Consider the following 23082-nt stretch of genomic DNA (forward strand, 5'->3'; position numbering starts at 1 on the left):
TAAACTGACGCTCTAGTAGTTTTTCAGTAGGACACAGTTTTATTTGGGCTCTTTGGTTAAAATGATTGTAGGAAAGAAACTACTCCAGCACATCTAAGCAGTTTCAGTGTCTACATATCTGGAAGCCTAAACATAACATCACATTCTGATGAAATATTGAAAAGTAATAACTTGATTTTGGGTTTTATTATTATTATTGGTAAAGAAAGCCAGATATCTAAAAATGATCCAAAATGAGGCTCTTTAAAGCAGAATAACAAATCTTGGTGCATGCACTATAATTCTCAGTGGGTATGATTTTGTACAAAATCATCATTTGGTCTTTGTTCAAACAATTTGTAGTTTAGTAATATCTGATTTTAATAGAAAAATTATACCAGCCTGAAGCTTATTGCTTTTGCATTTTCATCACAGCGTTGTATTACTCTTTTCTGAAGAAAGCAAAGTTACTTAAGAGTGCAGAAAAAGAATGAGAAGAGAATCACAGTAACTCCATGCAAATACAATTTTCTCAATCTTTCCCTTTCCTTCAACAATATTCACTCTTCCTTCATGTAATTGTTCTGTGGCTAGATCTTTATGCATCTTCTCTGAATAATCAAACTACTGGAATATGTTTCTTTCGCACTAGTCACAGACTCAAATTCAGTTAGTTGATTTCAATCTGAAGCCAATCTTAAATTGTGCTGCTTGTGGTTAACAACCAGTGTCAAAGTTGAAAATAGTACGGAGAAAAATATTAGTAGAACTGTATGCTTAGGATATAAAATAAAGCAGGAGAATGTTTAGCAATTTCTGCCAATCCTATGCCTTTTTAACATATCAAATAATGAAAATGACATTTATATATATATGGACATTACCAGACTAAGCACCAAGAAATCAAATAACCATATTATTGGTATAAGCAGGTAGAAGAGCTGAGTTTTAATTTTAAAAAAATGTAACCAGGGGCTGAGTAATGAAAAGATCATAATCAGTTCATATGCAAGTTCCAAGTCAAACTGAAACAATTGACCAAAGGCTACTAGTTCCCATAATATGATCTTGAGTATATACATCCACCATTTCCAAGATGTACATCAGAAATTACTTAGAAATCCTGAACTTTATTGGTAGGGAATCACAGGAAATGAAATTGTTAAGTAGGAATGTGAAAAAAAAGGCTTCAAAAAACAGAAGAAAGCAAAATGAAGTTTAGAACAAATAGTGGAAATTGCTAAGAAGAGAAGAAAAGCCAAAACTAAATGTAGAAATATCTCAGTAAGGAACTTAATAAGGAATTTCAGAGACCGCTTAGAAGAGACAAGACAAATTGTGATATTACAATAACACTGAAGATGGAAAAACAAGGAAAATCTTTCAAAAGATTTTTGAATTCAGAAAAAGTTTCTTCTGATTGGTATGCTAAAAGATGCTGATGGATAGATATTATCTGATTAAGAAAAGATAACATTTAAAAAGAAGGAATAAATTGAAATTTCATACAGTAGAGATGTCACCATTCTAGAACATACCTGAGAAGATATTTCCTATTTACAAGAATTTATAATATTAGAGGATGCCATTAGAGTAGCTCTCTGGCCATTACCAAGTCAGAAGGCTATAGGAGCAGAAGTACTAATTATTAAATTATTAAGTACTGAATAGAATAGCACACTGGGGGCTTGGCTCCTGTCTCAGGCTTGTATTTGTTTATTTAATGCTGTGCTCAAATTAATTTTTAATCTAGCCTATGCTTGACATTCAGTGCAAATGGAAGATACCTCTGAAAGGGGGAAAAAGTCTTTCAATTCTTAGTTTCAGTGGGATTTCATAAGCACTGTTAGCTAATTAATTTAGATTTTCTACTGGAAAATTATCTCTCTGATGTCATTGTCCTGAAAGAACAAACAGCCTTTATAATGAATGGTATCAACATTTTTCCATCAGCCTACCTGAGGGAAAAGGTTATAATATTCCATTTTCTGAATACATCTGTTCATACAAAATGAGTCCAATTGAGAAGATATGACGATGGCCTCTTGCATTCTCTATATTGTAGATAGACTCAAAGAAAAAATCCTTTCTTTTTAAAATAAATATGCCAGACAGTTCTGATTTTTTAAAATAACTCGTCTTTTACCTGACATAATTCTTCAACCTCTAATAGAAGGCTACATTTCCTGCCAACATTTGTATAATATGTCAACAATTGATCAAAGTAACCTAACTAATCATATTTCTGTTACCTATACATATTAATATAGAGCTGAAGTATAAGGTGAGTCATGGTGATAATGTCTATAAGTCTGGCATTTTTAGGTTGGTGCTCATTCTGCCTTAGTCTAGAGCTGGCCCAGATGGTTGGATGATGATGATGAGATGTTTAAAAATAAATCGAGAGGTTTAAAAGACAAAGGGCAATATATGAATAACTATTATAGTACAGATGTAATGGAAGAGGAATGATTAGTAAGACCAGAAACATATGGAAAGTATAGGTATTAAGAATAGTTATAATGGATATAACTTCATTATGGCAAACTAGATATATAGTGAGTTCTCATTAATTACCTTAGACAGGGGTCATTCAGTTATAACAGTGATTAAAAAATAGCATATAACTTTTGCATCCCTTTCTTTCTCAATCAGGTTTGTCATTAATAATTAATTTGTTGTGTCATGTGCCTAATCCATTTTTTTTCTTCCCCTCTCCTCTCAGAGTGGAGATTGCTTAAACAAGCTATATCCCTGAGTTACTTTCCTCTACAGCACAGTGCATTCCTGAAAAGTGCTAACTGCAATTTAGCAAGCTGAGCTCTGTGATGTTAATTACTTGATTAGAACTCAATGCAAGAAGCCTTGTAAATAAAATACCTGAATTTTTCCTCTTACTAAATATGGCTAAATTCAACATTATATTTGTCTGTGAAACATGGCTCAATGCATCTCTCCCCGACTCCATTACCACAGTAAGAGACTATCATGTTTACCGATCAGATCGTGAAATTCGTAGAGGAGGTGGTGTTGCTATCTTCTACAAAAAGTCCTTACATCTAAAAAATATCCAAGTTACCCAGGAGCTTGCTCTTCCTGAGACCATTATCTGTGAACTATCCTTAAATATCACAATTCGATTCTTACTATGTTACAGAGCACCTGATTATGACATCGAACATGTAAACAAGCTAAATACACTACTAACATGGGCAGCATCCTGCCCATACCCTTTTATCTTTCTTGGTGATTTCAATCTGCCTCATATTGACTGGACCCTAAATAAATGTACAACTGAAACCATACATGCAACCTTTTACAATGCTGTTACAAATCTGGGACTGGAACAACTAGTAACCAACAACACTAGACTAAACAACTGCCTTGATCTCATCTTCTGCAATAGTTTGAATTTAATTTACGGAATACAAACTAAAGAACCCTTTTCCAGCAGTGACCACAATATGATTGACTTTTGTCTCAACATACGTCCACACAAAAACCACCACAATGATGTGATCCCCAATTATAATTTCAAAAAAGGCAACTATGATCTTATAAACAACGATCTCTCATCCCTTGATTGGCAATCTCTATTCACTGGATGCAATACTGTTGAAGACCATTACAACATATTTTTACTTGAAGTCAAAAGAGTCATCAGACTATATGTACCAACAACTACTCCCAAAACAAAACAAAAAAACAGATTGCCCATAACAATAAGGAAACTTCAATCTAAAAAGAGATCACTCTGGCGGAAAAACAAATCTGGTCACGTTGCCAATTTCAAAAGCAGATACAAAATTTATGCCACCAAATAAAGACCAAATGCACCAATTATCACATTAAACAAGAGGAAAACCTCCTAAGCACCAATTCCACCAATGCTTTTTACAATTTTGTAAACAACAAACTAAAAGATTCAAGGTCCATCCCACCCCTGATAGGACCTAATGGTAAAGACTGCAATGACGACACCATTAAAGCCAACATCTTTAACACATTTTTTGGCTCAGTATTTGTAAACAGCAATGGATCATGCCCAGTATTTCCTAGCCGAACCACAGATAACTACAGTGATCTAATACATATCGATTTTACAGAAGACAATGTTGAAAAAGCACTACGCAATCTAAAACCATCTCTATCTATTGGACCGGATGGAATATGTGCCTATTTCTTAAAAAAGCTATCCACTGCCATAGCCAAACCTCTAAGCATAATCTTTGAAAAATCTTTCAGGACCAGTTCCTTGCCTAACCTATGGTCACAAGCCACAGTCATACCCATCTTCAAAAAGGGAGACCCTTGCCTAGTTGAAAATTACAGACCAATCTGCTTATGCTGCATCACCTGTAAAGTCATGGAATCAATTATTAACCAATCCATCATCCTCCACTTAGAGACAAACAACCTACTCTCCAATAAACAATTTGGTTTCAGAAAAAAACTATCCTGTAATCTGCAATTCTTACACTGCAAAAACATATGGACTACACAGTTTGATCAGGGCAAAACAATAGATGCAATCTACATAGACTTCTGTAAAGCCTTTGATTCAGTGGTACATGACAAACTACTCCTAAAAATAAAATCCTATGGTATCTCTGGACAACTGCATAACTGGATAGAAGCATTCCTGTCAAACAGACAACAAATGGTCAAAATTGGGAGTGTCCTATCAAATTCTGTACCTGTCAATAGTGGTGTCCCCCAAGGCAGTGTTCTAGGACCAACTCTCTTCATACTCTATATAAATGACCTCTGTGATCATATTAAGAGCAACTGCGTTCTTTTCGCTGATGATGTAAAGCTGTTCAATACCACAGACAATACTGCTACCCTTCAAAAAGATCTTGACTGTGTATCAGAATGGTCAAACAAATGGAAACTTCAAATCTCAACAAATAAATGCTCTGTCTTACATATTGGCAAAAAAATCCGAAAATAAAATACAAGCTGAATAGTCAAGATCTTGTTGATGATCCAAGCTCTGTAAAGGACCTTGGAATACTCACCTCTAATGATCTAAGTGCTAGAGCCCACTGCAACTACATAGCCAAAAAGGCATTAAGAGTTGTTAACCTAATCTTACGTAGCTTTTTCTCTGGTAATATCACACTACTAACTAGAGCATACAAAACTTTTGCTAGACCAATACTCGAATACAGCTCATCAGTCTGGAACCCACATTACGTATCTGATATTAGCACAATTGAGAAAGTCCAGAAATATTTCACAAGAAGAGTTCTCCACTCCTCTACTCGTTGTAGAATACCTTATGCCACCAGACATGAAATTCTAGAACTAGAAAAGCTTGAATTACGCCGTCTTCGGTCTGATTTAAGCATGGTATATAAAATCATACATTGCAATGTCCTACCTGTCAATGAATACTTCAGCTTCAACCATAACAACACAAGAGCACACAACAGATACAAACTCAAGGTTAACCGCACCAAGCTTGATTGCAGGAAATACGACTTCAGCAACAGAGTGGTCAATGTCTGGAATAATCTACCCGACTCTGTAGTTTCTTCCCCAAACCCCAAAAACTTTAACCTTAGACTGTCTACTATTGACCTCACCCCTTTCCTAAGAGGTCTGTAGGGGGCGTGCATAAGCGCACCAACGTGCCTACCGTCCCTGTCCTATTGTTTCTTTTATTTTTCTTTTCTTTTTCTTATATGTACCCATATCATGTATTCATAATTATGTATACACTTATACTTATTATCTTGTAAACAATTGACAAATAAAATAAATAAATAAAATAAACTCTCCCCCAACTTACAGATGCTGCCTGAAATTGACAGGACCTAATCATTTTTATGTGGAAGGCTTTTCCCCTCCTCCTAAGTTGCTCAGGGGAAGTGTGCTAAGTCAACAGCTGGTGCAAGCTCATTCCTTTCTTGAGTATTCCCCATTGTGTGGCTGCTTACTCTCTTGTAATCCTTTTCTCTACAATGAATGTAATACAAAGATTACCATCTTGCTAATTATCCCAGCATGGGGTGAGTATTCCAAAGGAGATGGGAGAGTGGGGAAAAAGAGCTGTGAGATTTGTCCTTTTACCTGGTTTCTTTATGCTGCTGAGAGGCCCTCACTGCTTATTTAAGGCAGCTCATAGTTGCTTCAGGCTTGGAGAAAGAAACTTCTGAAGCACCATGAGAACAGGCTGCATTCACCAATTCCCTGGAGGAGAATAATGATGTTTAAGTATGCCGCAAGTTTCATTTAGGCTTTATCTACAGAAATCAAGATTTTGTATGCTCTGTAAGGTATGGCTTCCTGTCTTTCTGTTTCAAATATGAAGCAATTTATTAAATGAGATTACCTATTGTTGTTTATGTTCCAGAACCTTTCTTCCCAGGACAAAAAGTAGCAAAGGGGGGAATATGTTGCCTGTTTATAAGATTAGATGTTCACCTTTGCTACTATCATGGGCTTTTACAGTCCCTCTTTGCCTGCAATATTTTAGCCTCTTTCTGCTTCTACTTCTGGTTTATTTGTTTGTTTCCATAAATCTGAATTTTTATGCATGGATTTTAAAAATAAAAAGACTTTTGATTTTATTACATTAGAATTGTAGTTGCAGTTGGAGGCAAAACACCTTTAGGTGCCATTGATTTCAACAAGACAGATTTAATGACATGGTTAAATCAATGAAATTTTAAAAAAATCTCTAGTAAGGCCTTATGATGCTCTTTATTACCAATGTGGATTTTATTATGAAGTTCCCAAACTTTATTATTCATGAAACTGAATCAATAAATCTTCCTTCGTAAAGATTGCAATAATTATGAGAAATATTACCTATTAAAGATAACAGTTTACCTTCTAACAATTCTAAAAGTAAACACCAAAATAATTATTCCTATGATAAGCAACAGTATCTGTCTGGACAATATATTTTGGATGGACTGAATTATGAATATTGGGTTCCTTCTGATTATTCTTGATTTACAAGAATTCTTTATTCTTTGAACGAATTATTCCCCAGGATTAAAATATTTTAACAGTTTAATTGGGTTTAATAGGATGAAAGAAAACACTGTTAGTCAGTAAAATACATTATATTTTTATTTTATATTAAACTATGTTATCCTGCTGTTTCTCTTACATGAACTATAAGAAAAATATTTTAAATACATTAAGACAGATTCTCCCATGAGCTGTTCAGAGCATCCAGTAGTGGGAGGTGCTTCAATCTATGCATGTCTATTAAGCTGGGCTTAATTTCTGGAACGCTCCTCCTCTTCCACGGGACTCCTCCCCAGCGTTCCCCAGTTTTGTCTTTTTATTTGTTCTCTGCTTTTTAAATAAATCATGATCTTCCTTATAGGTCAGTAAAATAGCAGCTTAAAAATTTGAAATGTTTCCATTGTTTAATAAACAAATATTGTCCCATTTTTTTCAACAGAAAATTATCTTGAATGGTATTCTTAAAAATAAAAATGCTTAGTATCAGTAAAACAAGGTATTTATCACTTTGATGAGGGTTTTGAACCTTAGGGTTCACTGGAAGATCATGATTTATTTAAAAAGCAGAGAACAAATAAAAAGTTCAACTTTCAACACAAGAGTGGCCCACTGGAGAGTGCATAAACCACAGGCAAGGGTGGAGATTGTGTATGAGCATGCAAGGAAAAAGGTAGCATGAGTTGAGGAATAGGCCAAGCTAGAAGAGAGAAGGAGAGGAGTGAGGAGCAGCAAGTGGAAAGAGAGCATGCACTGGGGCTCTCCTGCTGGTGCAATGGCTCAGGATGGTGGTGGGTGAGTTCATTTCAGGATGGATGCAGAAGTTCTGGAGCTGGTCTGGCCTGTGTACTAGTTGTAGCAAGAGCTACCACAAAGATGATTGTGGGGGAATGAGGCAGGCAAAGAGAAAGTGGTGATGGTGGGAGTATTTGGCATCACGATACCAAGATTTCAGCAGATGTTCAGATGTCCAAATATTGGGGAGGGGTGTTTGAGATTGTAAGACATCTCTCCTTTTGTTTTGCAAAGGAGTTCTTGGGAGAGGAGGTGGAAATGAGAGATGAGAAGCTGAATTTGCAGAGTGAGATACTGGTAGAGCAGGAAAGCCAGCCAGCCAACCCAACTCAGCATGCCAGTGTCTTCTGCATCTCTGCAATGCATTTGTATGCAAAGTTCAAGATATCTTAAAATAGCCCCCAAAACTGTAACCCACAAACACCAAATATTTCCTGTATCTGATTTCCAAAACTAGCTCAATTGGGTAGAAAACTTTTCAATTGATAATGTATGATTGTGTTTATTTGGCTGAACCATTCTTAATTTTTTTAATAAAGTTTTATTGAGTTTTAACAAAACAAATAAAACATCTTATTTGGGTACAGCATCGTTCTGGGTTATCACATTTCCATACAGACACAATTTCATATGCATATTCATCTTACGTATTCAACTTCATATCTTATTACTCTTTTCCCAACTTCTCACTACTTCTCCCTTTACTTCTCTTAATTTTCTTTTATGGTTATCTCATTTGATTCTTATTCAATTGTATTTCTTTTACCTAAAGTTTTGTATCTTTTTATTCATTATACTTATACTTTCGTCTGTCTTGTTTACAATTTCATATGTTCTCTTCCAACATTCTTAAGAAGCAAAATTCCCCCTATGATTGACAATCGAAGTACAACACCTTTAAATATTGTTGTTATTATCATATGACATCTCATTAAACACTGAATTCAAATTTCTAATATCTATTCTATATCATGTAGATCATCATTCAGATTCTGCTTGGTACTTCCCCTTGAAAATGTAAAAAGAAAAATTCTAAAAACATAGCAAAAACAATATATATACAAATTAGTTATTCAAAATCATTCTAGTACTGGTATGAACCTTGTAAATCTTTTATGTTTCTTTTCAATATCTATCAAACTTTGAGAACAATTGAAATGTTTCCCTCCCTTCTTCATTATTACTTAACTGTTAATAAGCATTGGATAGTCATGCAGTTTTATCTTATAAATTATTTACTATTAATAAGAAAAATAATCATTCAAATTCATTCTAATAACTGATATAAATTTCCCTATAAATCTTTCCCATTTCTTTTCAATACTTTATCAATCTTTAGAAACAATTGCTATGTTTCCCTCTCTTCTTTATTATTGCATTAATTATAAATAAACATACCATTACGTAACAATACAGTTTTATCTCAAGATTATTTACTTATTTCATTTCTAACTCATTACAGTATTCTACTGTCACAACACTATCTTTTGTACCTTTGCAGAATCCTTACTTTTAACTTAATTTAACCATTGTCTCTGTGTTTTCTAGCTGAGCAAATACATTTAATCCTAATACGTTTCCCCTTTTTCTTTATTTCCTGTTTTTGTCCCTCATAAGTTCTTTCCCTTTCTATCTTCCCCCCTTTTTCTCATCCCCTTTTTTATACCCCTCTCTCTCTAATTTTCCCTTCTGTAGTTTTCTTTTCTGCTTCTCCTTGCTGTTATACTTCTTTTTCAGACTATTTTTCTTTTTGGCTGTCCCCTTTGATCTCAAACTTTTAACTCCTTTCCCCCTTTTTCCTCTTATTACCACACTTTGCATTATTTGATCATTGAAAATGGCTTCTTCTTTGTCCCGCCCTTCTTCTTTCTCTTGAAGTTTTTCCTTTTGCTTTTCATAGTTCAGGATCTCCATTTCAAAAAATTCAAATACAAAGCCAAAGGATCTTCCTCCCCTTTCTGCATCTTCTTTCTGTTTTTTAAGACTCATCTTCAATTCCTCCAGGAGTGATGGCATTTGAAACACTTTTGAACAACCACCTGACTGACTTTAAGTAAAAACAGAAAAAGAAAGAAAAAACCAATGCCAAAACTTTTTTTTTAAATCACCAAATGATCCCAGATTGTTCCTTCTTGTTTCTTTCCTTTACTTTTCCGGTCCGTGGGTTACTGTATCTTTTAATAAGATTTCAGTTACAATGTATCCTCGGGAGTCTTTGTAAATGATGGTGAAATTGAAGACACCTAGAAGAAATATGCAAAGGCCTGTTCTGACCCACGCCCTTTTCCAACAAATCAAACACAATCCAAAGGGAACAGAAACCTTGTAATGCTTTTGCAAAATAATTAGCCGTGATAAGCACAAGCCTTGCCAAACTGTGCAAGACTTGCCAAAAGATAACAGACAAGAAATAATTTGCAATACAAGAATCTTCAAATACAAACTCAGGACACTGGAATGTCCACGAAGCTGGAGTTTCAAAATGACCCTGCCTTCTGCAAAGTATGTTTGCTTCACAGCTGGCTTTTATCTTCTTGAAGGAGGGGCCATTACCTTGCAGCCTTACTCCCGAGTCGCCCATGCAGTTGCAACAGCTTTTTCCTATGAGCAATCCTGCGTTCATGTGCAATTGGCACAGGCTCCTCGGAAACCTCCTCATCACTGCTGCCAGCCCCCACAATCTCTGAAGGCAGCAGTCCACTCCCTAATGATCCTGGCCCTTCATCTGAGTCCTTGCTCTCCTCAGCCGTCTGCACCTGCTGCCGGTTAACCACAACCAGGCCAAGATATATTTAATATTTTGTGTTCCTATTTGGCAACAAAAAATCTGTCTCGTAGGAACTCTGTTGACATCTGTTAATGATGCTACTCCAATAATCTTTGGCTCCATAAGAGATTTCATCTGTCTTGTGAGAAAAGAAAATCCTGATGTCAGAAACACATTGCTTTCTTCACAGAGAGATGTTGGTTTCAAAATATATTGGAGACAAAATGAAAAATGTTCTGGACCATGTTAAAAAAAATGGTTAACTTTATTAAACAAGACCAGTTCACTCAAGAATGTTCAAAAACTGAAAATCTGGACAAAGAGGACATAAGTCTTCTGTTACACATAGAAATATAGTGGTTCAGCAGAGACAGAGTGGTGTTTAAGTTGAAGGTAAAATTGCAATTTCAAGAAAATAGTATTCCACATTTTGTTGAGTGCTTTGAAGATAGAGAATGTTTGCAGAAATAAGCATACTTATCAGACATCTTTCATCACATGAAAAAGCTGAACAAGTCTCTACAAGGCACTGAAGAAAATGTTTTGACTTCAAGTGACAAAATACTTGGATTTAAAAGAAACTTGAATGTTTCGGAAAAATCATCTTGCAAAAGGAAATATTGAATGTTTCCACTGCTGTTTGGGCTTGAGAAAGAGAAAAGATATCAAGTCTTAAATCTAATTAAAAGCCACTTGGAAGTACCGCAGAGCAAAATTGATTAGTACTTTCCCTCCATTTCATCACAAATATATGACTGGGTGAGGGATCCTTTCACTGCATTTTCTGCTCAGCCTGAGAACTTAATTTGAAACAGAAGGAAGAACTTTCTGAATTGCAGTTTGATCATATATCAAGAGATTTAGTGAACTGCTTATGGAAAATTTCTGTATTTCTGTGAAAGAAAAAAAATCAAGCACAGATTTCACATTAAAGAGTTAATTTTCATTCTTTATTTTTTACTTTAAAACATAGTTAATGCAAATATACAAACTTACACATGAAATGAATATAATAATTTTGTAACTTCTGGCCTATATTTGAACCTGAATGTGCTTGTTTGAGGCCTGAAAAATATTTCAAGGGTTCCTTCAAGCTCAAAAAGTTGAGAAAGGATGATGTAGAGGTTTTACATTTAAAATATGTGATGCAAAAGCAAGAGCATCAGGGGAAGGAAAAGCTTTAAAAAAAAGCAAATTAAGTCATATTTGTTATCTGGCCTCTATTGTGACTAAGATCTTTTCCACATGCAAGAAATGCAGCAATTTTAGCTCTGTCCTGCATTTGCAAATTGCCTGAATATTTTGGGCTTCTGGCTATGTCAGAAAGTCAATATATTAATTCCACAGATGATTTGGCTCAGTTCCAGTTCCAAAGGAAATCTTATTAAAATTTACCATGCATCCACCTTTCCTCCTCTCTTCATGGTGGAGTATGAGTGGCTTGGGGCTTCCAGTAACTGTGCCCAGGTAGCTTCCCCTGATAAATTGAAAAAATTAACATAGCAAAGTGAAGCACAGATTGCTTATTGTATCCTGTTTTTAGTGTAGCAATAGTGATAGCAATAAGTGGGTGAAACAGTGACTTGTAAAAACATTGAACATAGAATAATAGAGTTGGAAGGGACCTTGGAAGTCTTCTAGTCCAACCCCTGCTTGATCAGGAGACCTTACATTATTTCAGACAAATGGTTGTCCAGTCTGTTTTTGAAAACCTCCAGTGGTGGAGCAAGTACAATTTCTGAAGGCAAGCTATTCCATTGGTTGATTGCTCTCACTGTTAGGAAATTTCTTAGTTCTAAGTTGCTTCTCTCCTTAGTTAGTTTCTAACCATTTTTTCTTGTCTTGCCTTTTGGTGCTTTGGAAAATAATTTGACCTCCTTGTCTTTGTTGGAGCTCCTCAAATATTGGAGCAGTGCTATCATGTCACCCCAAGTCTTTCTTTTCATTAGACTTGAAAAAGGGGACATGGGTATAGAAATGTATTTATAGGAAAGCAGATTCCATTTTGTTTATTAAGGTTATGTATCTATCATTCAGCAAGATACGTGCACCCTCCCTGGAACTCTGTTCCTTAAAGCTACAAGTCGGTGGCAGCAAACCAAAGGCCTCTTGCAATTGCTTTCAAACTTTACTGAAATGTTCTGGGCATATGTATGCATGCCCAGAAAATAGTTCCTCTGGGATAGCTTAAAATGTAAAGTGTGCCATGCACAAACTCTGATAGCATGACTGAAACGTAATCAAAAGTACACTTCACAGCTTGATGCTATTTAGCATAAAGATTATTTTGATAGTACACAATGTTTTCTATCATAAAATTTTGTATGTTCTTTGAAGTGGTGCCAATTATTTCAGTTGCCTGCTACTGAAACCACAATAGTATGGTCTTTGCAAACCTTCAGCATAAGAACCAAAAGCAAACTTACATATTAAGGTTGTTAACAGTCAGTTCCCACAGGCATCTTATTACTGAGGACTGTATTTCAAATACTCCTGAAATGATGTGTATTTCTTGAGTGATATTTGGCTGGGATGGTAAGCGTCAGCTTTTGACAAGATTCTACAAATGCATTGTTTCTGATATGGTAAAACGGCCACATGGGAAGTTATTAAGTTGCAATAATATGTTAAAGACCTTCTGTTTTCCTTGATGGAAAGAAGATTAAGTCTATATTTCACACTGTTGCTAGAATAATTCTGTTTAGATCTGGTCCATCATAACTGTGTCATCTGGGTTGGGGTAATTTCTTTTTATGGTTTGTTGTAAATTAACTTAATGTTCACCCTGATATTACATGTTGTATGAAATCAGGTGACAGCATTTTCTTCTGGTCAGCCCCTCTTCCTTTTTTCAGATACAGACTGGGAGAGAATGTCTGGAAAATAGGGCTCTTTCACTTTTCTGTTTCCAGTTCTTCTAGCTGTTTTAATTTCTAGCAAGGGAGTAGGAGGAACTGTTAGCAATATTATGAGAGTTCTAATAACTACAGTGGGTGTACCCTAGATCAGTGTTTCTGATATAGTCTGAGGTGGTTTCTATAAAATCAACATTATTTCAACATTATCAAGATGTAGTACATTAAAAGAGAACAATTATATTAAACTTAAACAACAGATAGCTTTAGACTTGAAGAAATGGGAAAATCTACAACTGTCATTAATAGGGAGGATTTCAACAATTAAGATGAATATTTTACCCAGAATCTTATTTTTGTTTCAAACAATACCAATTAGGCTCGGGAAAGACTGTTTTGAGGATTTAAATAAAATTGTGTTGAAGTATATATGGCAAGGTAAGAAAGCGAGGATAAAGCTAAAACTCTTGCAAGATGCTAGAATTAGAGGAGGTTTTGGCCTGCCTAATTGGGAGCTGTACTACCAAGCTGTAAATTTGATGTGGGTTAAGGAATGGATAACATTAAGGAAGACTAGATTGTTGACACTAGAAGGTCATGATCTATTGTTGGGTTGGCATGCTTTTCTATGGTACAAGGGAACTAAGACACAGGGCTATTTTTGAAGACATTATATATGGGAGTCTTTGTGGTTAAATTGGGAGAAGATAAAAAAACAATGTTATTTGAAAATTCCAGTTTGGTTATCGACGATAGAAGCATTTTCTTATCCTATAATTTACAAGAAGGAACAAACAGTTAGATATGGGGAATTATTAGATGAAAAGGGTGAACTTAAATCAATACAAAATCTAGAGGAACAAGGTATAAAGATGAACTGGTTTTCATATGTGCAAATACACTCAAGGTATGATGAGGATTCCAAAACAGAGGGATTTTATGATAAACAGACTGATTTAGATAAGATTTTGATGGGTACTGATGAAAAGGTGATTAAAAAATTATATGGTTATTTATTGGAAATTAAGCTAGAGGAAGAACAAGTTAAAGAAACTATGATTGCTTGGGGGAGGAATTTTGGATATGGGATTGATTTAGAGAAATGGCAGAAATTATGGTTGCAAAATTATAAAATGACAATGTCTACAGCTTATAAAGAAAACTTGTATAAGATGTTTTACAGGTGGCATTTTCCTCCGACAAGGATAGCAAGAATGTTTAAGAATAAATCTGAAAAATGTTGGAAATGTCATCAGATACCTGGCTCATATTACCATATGTGGTGGACTTGTGAGGACGCTAGAAAATACTGGACTAAAATCCGCATGTGGCTGGAAAAAATGACAAAGAAACATATAGATTTGAAACCGGAGTTCTTTTTATTGGAAATTCTACCAGATGTATATAGTAAAGATCTGAAATATTTGATTGTAAATGTATTAACTGCGGCTAGAATTGTATTTGCTAAAAACTGGAAAAATGAGAAAATTCCATCGTAGGAAGAAATTATTAAGAAAATATTGGAATGTGCTGAGATGAGTAGATTGACATTTGAAATTAGAGAGCAAGAAGACAAACAATTTTATAAAATTTGGGACCTTTTCTATCAATGGTTAGATGATGAAATATGATAATAGAATACCTAGAATTTTAGATAATAAGGAATATTCTTGTTTTTTCTTTTTCTTTTGTTATTAGATACTACATCTATAAAGTGTTTTTTTTTAGGATAGAATTGGCATGATTATATGATTGGTTATAGAATAAATTACTTAAATTATAGTTATCTCATAAAGTATGAATGAATAAAAGTATAGTCAAATGATTTTTTTTTTAATAATGATATGAAGATATATAAGTTAGGATTGAAAATAAGAGCTATTATGTAATATAATTGTAATTGAGACTACGAAATGGATGCACAAAACTGATGAACCAACCGACAAACTGTTTGTATATAAGTATGGAAGAGAGCTGATGCTTTTATGTTTTGTCTGTTTTTGTTTGTTTGTTAAAAAAAACCAATAAAACTGTTTTCAAAAAAAAAATCAACATTATTTGCCAGCCTACATTGAAGAATACTAAAATACCATCAAAAATCATGAAGAGTGGTAGTAGTAGCAAATGTGTCAATTTTAATTTTTAATATGGTATATATACAGGTATATATAATCTATATTAAACAAAAGCTCTTTTGGGATTGTTTATCATTTTTAAAAGTGGGAAGAGATCCCAAGAGAAAAGAGCTTAAGTAATATTGGAGGCTAAAACATATAAAGAATGAGAAGAAGGACTAGGGGTGACATGATAGCAATGTTCTGATATCTCAGGGGTTGCCACAAAGAAGAAGGAATATAGCTATTCTCCAAAGCGCTTGAAGACAGGACCAGAGCAATGGATGGAAACTAATCAAGGAGAGATGCAACCTAGAACTAAGAAGAAATTTCATGACAGAACAATTAATCAGTGGAACAACTTGCCTCCAGAGGTTGTGAGTGCTCCAACACTGGAAGTTTTAAAGAAGAGATTGGATAACCATTTGTCTGAAATGGTATAAGCAGGGGTGGGTTTCTACCAGTTTGCACCTATTCACTAGAACCAGTTGTTAACATCTAAGCAGTAGGAGAACCGGTTGTTAGAAGAAATTATTGGCCTAATCCTGTAAGGAAGGCAGGAAGGAAACATTCTGGTGTTGCTTACAGAAACTGCCTCTCCGTTAACCTTTATTACATCCTTGGCAGGACTAGACTTCCTGTCTCAGGAACTTCTCTGGAGTTTTTTTTCCCCTCCTTTGCTGGTACTTTGCTTGTGTGGAGTGACCATTCAAAGTTACAATGGCACTGAAAAAAGTGACTTGTGACCATTTTTCATACTTACGACTGTTGCAGCATCTCCACAGTCATGAGAGGCCAGGTGAGGAGATGCATGCCTCGATGTGAGTGATATTGAGTTGGCCAATAACATGAGCACCAAGCCATGCCCACCAACTAAGCCACACCCACAGAATCGGTTGTTAAAAAATTTGAATCCTAACCCTGGGTATAAGGTTGCTTGCCTAAGCAGGAGGTTGGACTAGAAGACCTTCAAGGTCCCTTCCAACTCTGCTATTCTGTTCTCTTCTGTTCTGTTCCATTCCATTCCCCCACACAGACAGATTATTTTACATTTATATTCTGATTTATTACAAATCAATTTTATCATAAAATACAAATAATTTTTTTAAGTGCCATTAATATGGTATCTTCTTAGTGACCACTTTGATATTTTCCAGAATGATATGGTTTTCCAATCATGCATCCATTCTAAATCACTTTGACTGCCTTTGAGAATGAATTGCAGAAAATTAAGAATAGCATAGCACCTTTTTAAAATAATTCTTTTTATTAAAAGGCATAAGCTTTCATGAAGTGTAGTTCATTTCCTCAAGTATGTAGTGCAGCTAGATTAATGTAAGATTTAGATTGGAGTGAGGTGTGGGGATGAAGAGGAGGAGAAGATAGATTGGTTATGTAGATATGGGTTACACATGAGATAGAATACAAGTACCTTATCAATTAACAATTACAATGTGTTAAAAACCCATTGTGTTTGTTGACACTTTATGAAATTGCCTGTCACCTTTTGATGTATGTAAGTTCAATAACGTCTTACTTGATGGTGCTATTAAAGTTCCACTTTTTCAAAACTGTTGCCAAAGCGTCTGTCATGGAATGTTCTGAGCGGTTGAAAAGCTCTGATATTACTTTGTCCTTGTTTTGAGTTCTGATGTAAAACTTGTGCAAAATTTAGTCTATTTTCTTTTGTAGAATCCAGAAGAGCATTGCTAGCAGATGTTGTCATATGTCACATTGGAGGCAAAGCATATGAAAGCACCTGTAATCCTGTGTACTTGTGTGATGGTACTGTTGATGTAGATTTGGAGGAAAAAGTAGAAATCTGGGTGTATTGTAGAATTAGGGCCTCGTGTTATATTTTTGTCCTGTTATTTCTTGTTTCTTGTGAGAATTTGCTTCAGTTTGGGTTGTAGTTTGTATACAGTGCCATCCAGTGCCTAAGGTAGTACAATGTCATTGCATAGTATTTTTCCCCCTTTAATTCAGTCACGTCTGATTTTCAGAGACTGCCTGAACAAGTCCTTGGAGTTTTCTTGGCAATGTTTTTCAGAAGTGATTTGCCATGGCCTTCTGAGAGGGCTAAGAGAAAGTGACTAGCTCAAGCTCACCCTAAGGTAGAACTGGAACCCACAACCTCTCAATTTCTAGCCTGATGCCTTAATACTACACCAAACTGATTCCCAGTATCTGTATAACTTACTACAATATGTTTGAGCAGTTTGAGATGTAAGTGACAATCAATGATGTGTTGCTGTACAATGACCTGTTTCTATGACCTGTCTTTTAATATATCCTTCTTGGGAATGGAATTGGCTCTATTGATTTGTCTACTGATCTCATTGGATGGATACTTTAGCCTGAAAACACCAAGCAATTGCCAAAAAATAACCATAAAAATAATTAACAACATTAAAAGCATTATTAAAACCCTCCATAAACTGCAGGCAATACAGACATTTGAAAGCTCAATACCCAGGCCTGATGGTAACGCCATGATTTTAGCACTTCTGGAAACCCAACAAGGTTGGGGCCAATCTGACCCCAGGGGGAATTGTTTTTCAATAGAAAAAGCTCTCCTCTTGGATCATATCAAATGGAACCTGCATTCCATGCCATTCCTTCCAGAACAGGCAAAAACAGACCCTCAAAGAACCTGGCCCTATGCTATGTTTCTGCACAATCTGTTGATATTTTCCATTGAGTAGATATTATAGTTTTTCAAATTGCCATTTATGTGAGATAAGGGTTTGTGTTTTAGCAGGCTCAAGGCAACATTTTCTGGAGCAGGTGTTTAACACATTCAAAAGCAGTAGCAATTTGTTCCTGATATCTGTACTTTACAGTTATGTTGATTCATTACCAGGATTAGGATGGGGAAGAACAAGCATATTTTTCTACTCTCTGGATTTCAACGTGACTTTGGAATAATAATCTTATACTGATTTTAATTAAACAAGGCAGCAACGTATCTGTATTATATTATATATTTAGTAATGTTTCCTAACACCTTTTAATGATATGAATCACCAAACAGTTGCATTAGATAAACTATTTATAAATGAGAGCACACAACAGATATAAACTTAATATAAACCACTCCAAACTTGACTGCAGGAAGTACAATTTCAGCAACAGAGTGGTCAATGTCTGGAACTCACTACTTGATTCTGTTGTCACTTGCTCAAACCCCCCACTCCTTTACCCTCAAACTAACCTCTATTGACCTCACCCCATTTCTAAGAGGTCTGTAAGAGGCATGCATAAGCGTACAATCGTGCCTACCATCCCTGTTCTATTGTCCCCAATTATTAGTTCCTATTTCATGTATTTAAACTTACGTTTATTCTTGTTTCTATTATATTGTAAGCTTTTGACAAAATAAATAAATAAAAATAAATAAATAAAATTGCTTTATGAGCAATACCTACAACTGTTTCCTTCATTTACACATACACTCCACACATTTATTTATTTTATTTATTGATTAAATTTATATGCCACACATCTCCCCAATAAGGCAACTCTGGATAGCTTACAAAAATGAAAATATAAATATAAAAACAATTAAACTTCTAAAAACTATGCAAAATCTGGAACCAAAGAGATAAATTGCACGGAGATGAAATCTTACTCTGTCAACCACCTTCAGCAGCAATGAGTGCCCACCTTCCACTGGAGCAAGTGGGGTGCATTAGTCCCCCTGGGGGACCATGTATATGTGCATTAAATACGTGCATCTCTCTCTCTCTCTCTCTCTCTCTCTCTCTCACACACACACACACACACAGATACAAGTGCATATTACAAACAGAAGCTTTAAGAGGGACTGAAAAAACCAAAATGATGTGGTCCTGTCTTCTAATGATCAAAAAAAATATTATGAACGTGTAATTGGGGAGGTGAGCTGGGTGTAGATCAACCACTAGGTGATTGTAATTGACAATCAAAGTGTCAGGTCTCCCCTTGAGGAATGCACTGTTTTCCCCCACTCCCTTTCTGCTGGCAGCTAAAAGGACCAAAGGAGTATTTTTTTTTAGTTGACACAAAGCCAGTTGCTGGACTTGTCTAGGGTATTGGCAAGATGGTTACTGGCTGATATAAGCACACAAGAGGTGTGTACATATAAGGATAAGCTGAGGCTTAAGGATGATTCTGTAGAAAATATGGGGTAAGCATTCATATAGTTGTTTACTGACACTTCTTGTTATTAGTTGGCTACAGATATCTTACTGGCTATATAATGTTCTTCACTGCTTCAGCATTGCCTGGAGTGGTATATAACACATAGAGTAGGGTTCTTTTGCAGCACTTTAAGAAGGGAATTCTGCATAGATTTAGAGGACATCATAATAAAGTGATTGAGCAATTGAGTAATTCACCAGTATAGTATGCAGGGTTTAGTCAGGACATTGATTTTCTCACTTGAAGCACAGCAATGATTTAAAATGTCTCAAATCAACTTGACAAAGATCTACAGAATCCTATATTCATAATAGCAGTTTAGTGAATGGGATTGAATTATTTTTATAGGCCCTTGCAAGTTATAGTATTATGTATTATGATTTTATGAATTATTTTAGAGGAACTTGCAAAATACATCATTCCTTGTAATGGTACTCTATGATACATACAAGAGACAGTGCTATGTAGAAGTAGTTAATCTTGGAGATTTATTAATTCTTACAGTTAGGTGGTCTTATTGTGTTATTGCTATACATAGGATTTTTTTTGGAAAAGACATCAACAGCTGAATGTCTATGGCGATTCTCAATCATCCAAGTCATGGTTGTCTTAAAGGTGCGTTGCAAAAGGAAATTGGATTTTTTTGTTTTTTTCCTTGAAAATGAATTGAAGTGAATAAGCTTCTTGGATGAGAAGGAAAAGGAACAGGGAAAAACCCCCAAGAAAATCTAGTTGCCTTTGGAAAAGAACTTTTGCAACACCCTCAACTGGTATTTAGTATCATTATTTCTAGAATTACTAATATAAAATATTCAGTATTTTATATATTTTATGCATATTTGTACAACTACCAGCAATGCTCCCAACTGTTAGCAGTTTTAACTGTCCCTTCCTGATGAAAATGAACATTGACTTGCTCTTGGCATAATGGACGTGAATATGGGGGGTGGGGTGGGGGTGGGTTCATACTTAAATGATCCAATTCATACATTTGAAAAGATTGGGAAACTGCAAGGGCTGTTTTTCTTATGAATCATTGCAAGCATGTCAAGATAAATCTTTCTGAAGAAAGAAATAGGAATGTTTTATATATTTGAATTGTAGTTTTACATCCAACAATATAGGACTCTTCATTCTTTGTTTTGCTTTCCCTCAATAACTGCTTTTACACAGAAAATCTTTAGTTGTTTCTCACAATATTCAAATATATGAGTGTCAAGATTAAACCATATATTTATCTACCATCATAAATGTTACGCCTTTGGGAAGTATAGGAAAGCATAGCACTAATAAAGCACTACAGAAAATAAAGTGGAAGAATAGAAAGAGGACTTAATTGCTGCCTTGTCAAAGCCAGGAATTTTACAATGAAGAAAGGGAAAATTTGAAATTCTTTTCCCAACTCTAGTGAAGAGAAAGCATCAACCATGGTCCATGTGTATAATCCATAAATCTGTGCCAGATCTATGTACGTATATAAGTACACACAAAAACTGAGGGGGAAAGAAAGCATCAGGTTAAAATAAATCCATTTTTACTTTGTAGTAGTCTCCTTCAGAAGAAAGATAGTCTGGGAGGTGTTTTCACTCAGACTGCTGATATAGGAGCAGTTCCTTGCTCCTTGGGACAAGGGAGGACCTGTTGGTTGGGTAATGGACAGGCATAATTGGCAGGCAACACCGTAAGTTTCCAAAATGTAGTTGGACTCCTATAATTAAGCATATTTCTGATATACAAAATTAACAAACAGAAGGGAATTAATGAAAAGGAAGTGAAATGGTCCTTTGGTTCATCATATAGATTTATATTTACCATGCAATATAGGATAGAAGGACCCTGCTTTCCAAGATTTTTTTTTGTTCTGTAAACCATATTTTATTTCTTAGGAGATCATAGCCAAACTGGATTATGGGTTAGCAAACTGACCCAAAAGCAACATTATGGTTTCAGTATATTATATATTGATGCCCAGTTGCTAATGAACATTGAGAGGTGTGCAGTTTTGCAGTAAAGACTCTAAATATAATGCCAAACAGAAGCAAGTTACAGGCAAATTAAATGCCTCTTTTTAAAAAAACGTAGTAAGTAGGGGCCAAAACATTTTTAATCATTCTCTTTCTCTTTGTTATAGTGTGCCATACCTAGTTCTTCTTATCCTAATTTCTATGCTGAGCAACCAGTGCCATAATAGAAGATAAGGACAGCATGTTAACAATGATGTGGTTGCTTACGGTTGGATGATGTAAATGGTATTACTTTTGGTTATTTAGGCTTCTGTAGCATTGGTGTTGATTCTAATAATAGAATTAGAAATACATCTCAACTAAAGTTTCTCCCATTCCTCTTAACATTAAACTGGTGAAGAAGCTTAAGTATCATATTATAAATCTCACCATTGGTCTCTGCAACTGCTTGAGAATATAGACAAATATTACCTCTGAATACATTTTTTTCTTTAAACCAGCTTCCTATATTTTTTCCAAACTTTTTCATGACTTCATATAAAATTTTTAAAAGAGCTCTCAATGGAATAGGAAAAAGATGGTACAATAACTAAAAAGTTCAGGCAGACATGGTGCAAAAGTGAACACTTGCATAAATTCTCTTTCACGTGCTTCAGAAAACTGCTCAATCACAGTGCTTGATTGCCTGTCATCAAATCATTGTTGACTTTTAGTGACTATATAGATTTTCTACATGCCCCTAACCTGGTCTTTCAGCATTTCCAATGGGCAATCATCTCTTTCTTTCCATTTTCTTTACTGTTAAAGCCTCTATAACTGTCTGGCTTGGTTCTGCAACCAAACAAGACCGACACAAACTTCAATGGATAATTAGAACTGCAGAAACAACAATAGCTATCAACCTGCCTTCCATTGAAGACCTGTATACAGCACAAGTCAAAAAGAGGGCTGTGAAAATATCTATACACGCCTCACATCTGGGACATAAATTGTTTCAACTTCTACCTCAAAACGATGCAATAGGGCACAGCCCACCAGAACAACTAGACACAAGGACATTTTTTCTTGAATTGTTCAATTCCTGAATTGAACACTCTGCTAAACAATTAATTCCCACAACACTGTCAAATTATTTACTAAGACTGTATTACTATGATTCTTCTCATCCTTCCTATTACCTATCTCTTCCCACTTATGACTATAACGATGTTGTTTGTATCTTTACAATTTATATTGTTTTGTTTCCTAGTATGATTCTTGATGAATGTATTTTATTTTTCTTTTATATACACTGAGAGCATATGCACCAAACACAAATTCCTTGTGTATCCAATCAGACTTGGCCAATAAAGAATTCTATTCTATTCTATTCTATTCTATTCTATTCTATTCTATTCTATTCTATTCTATTCTATTATTTTTTTATCTTATTTTATTATTTT

At 35.1% G+C, this 23082-nt stretch overlaps 1 protein-coding gene and 1 long non-coding RNA gene across 4 annotated transcripts in view; one reads left to right on the plus strand and one right to left on the minus strand.

The window, feature by feature from the left end:
- The window catches only part of LOC148125592 (uncharacterized), a 156624-nt gene extending 150447 nt beyond the window's left edge, over positions 1–6177 (minus strand). For both annotated transcript variants that reach the window (XR_015743822.1, XR_015743823.1), the window contains exon 1: positions 6058–6177. This is a non-coding gene — a long non-coding RNA (uncharacterized LOC148125592). The remainder of the gene's footprint in view (positions 1–6057) is intronic.
- The window catches only part of TRHDE (thyrotropin releasing hormone degrading enzyme), a 236612-nt gene that overhangs the window by 69006 nt on the left and 144524 nt on the right, over positions 1–23082 (plus strand). The window lies entirely within an intron of this gene.

The sequence above is a fragment of the Pseudonaja textilis genome, chromosome 5, assembly GCF_049901715.1.
Source record: "Pseudonaja textilis isolate UNSWEBS1 chromosome 5, rPseTex1.2, whole genome shotgun sequence".
Classification (NCBI taxonomy): domain Eukaryota; kingdom Metazoa; phylum Chordata; class Lepidosauria; order Squamata; family Elapidae; genus Pseudonaja; species Pseudonaja textilis.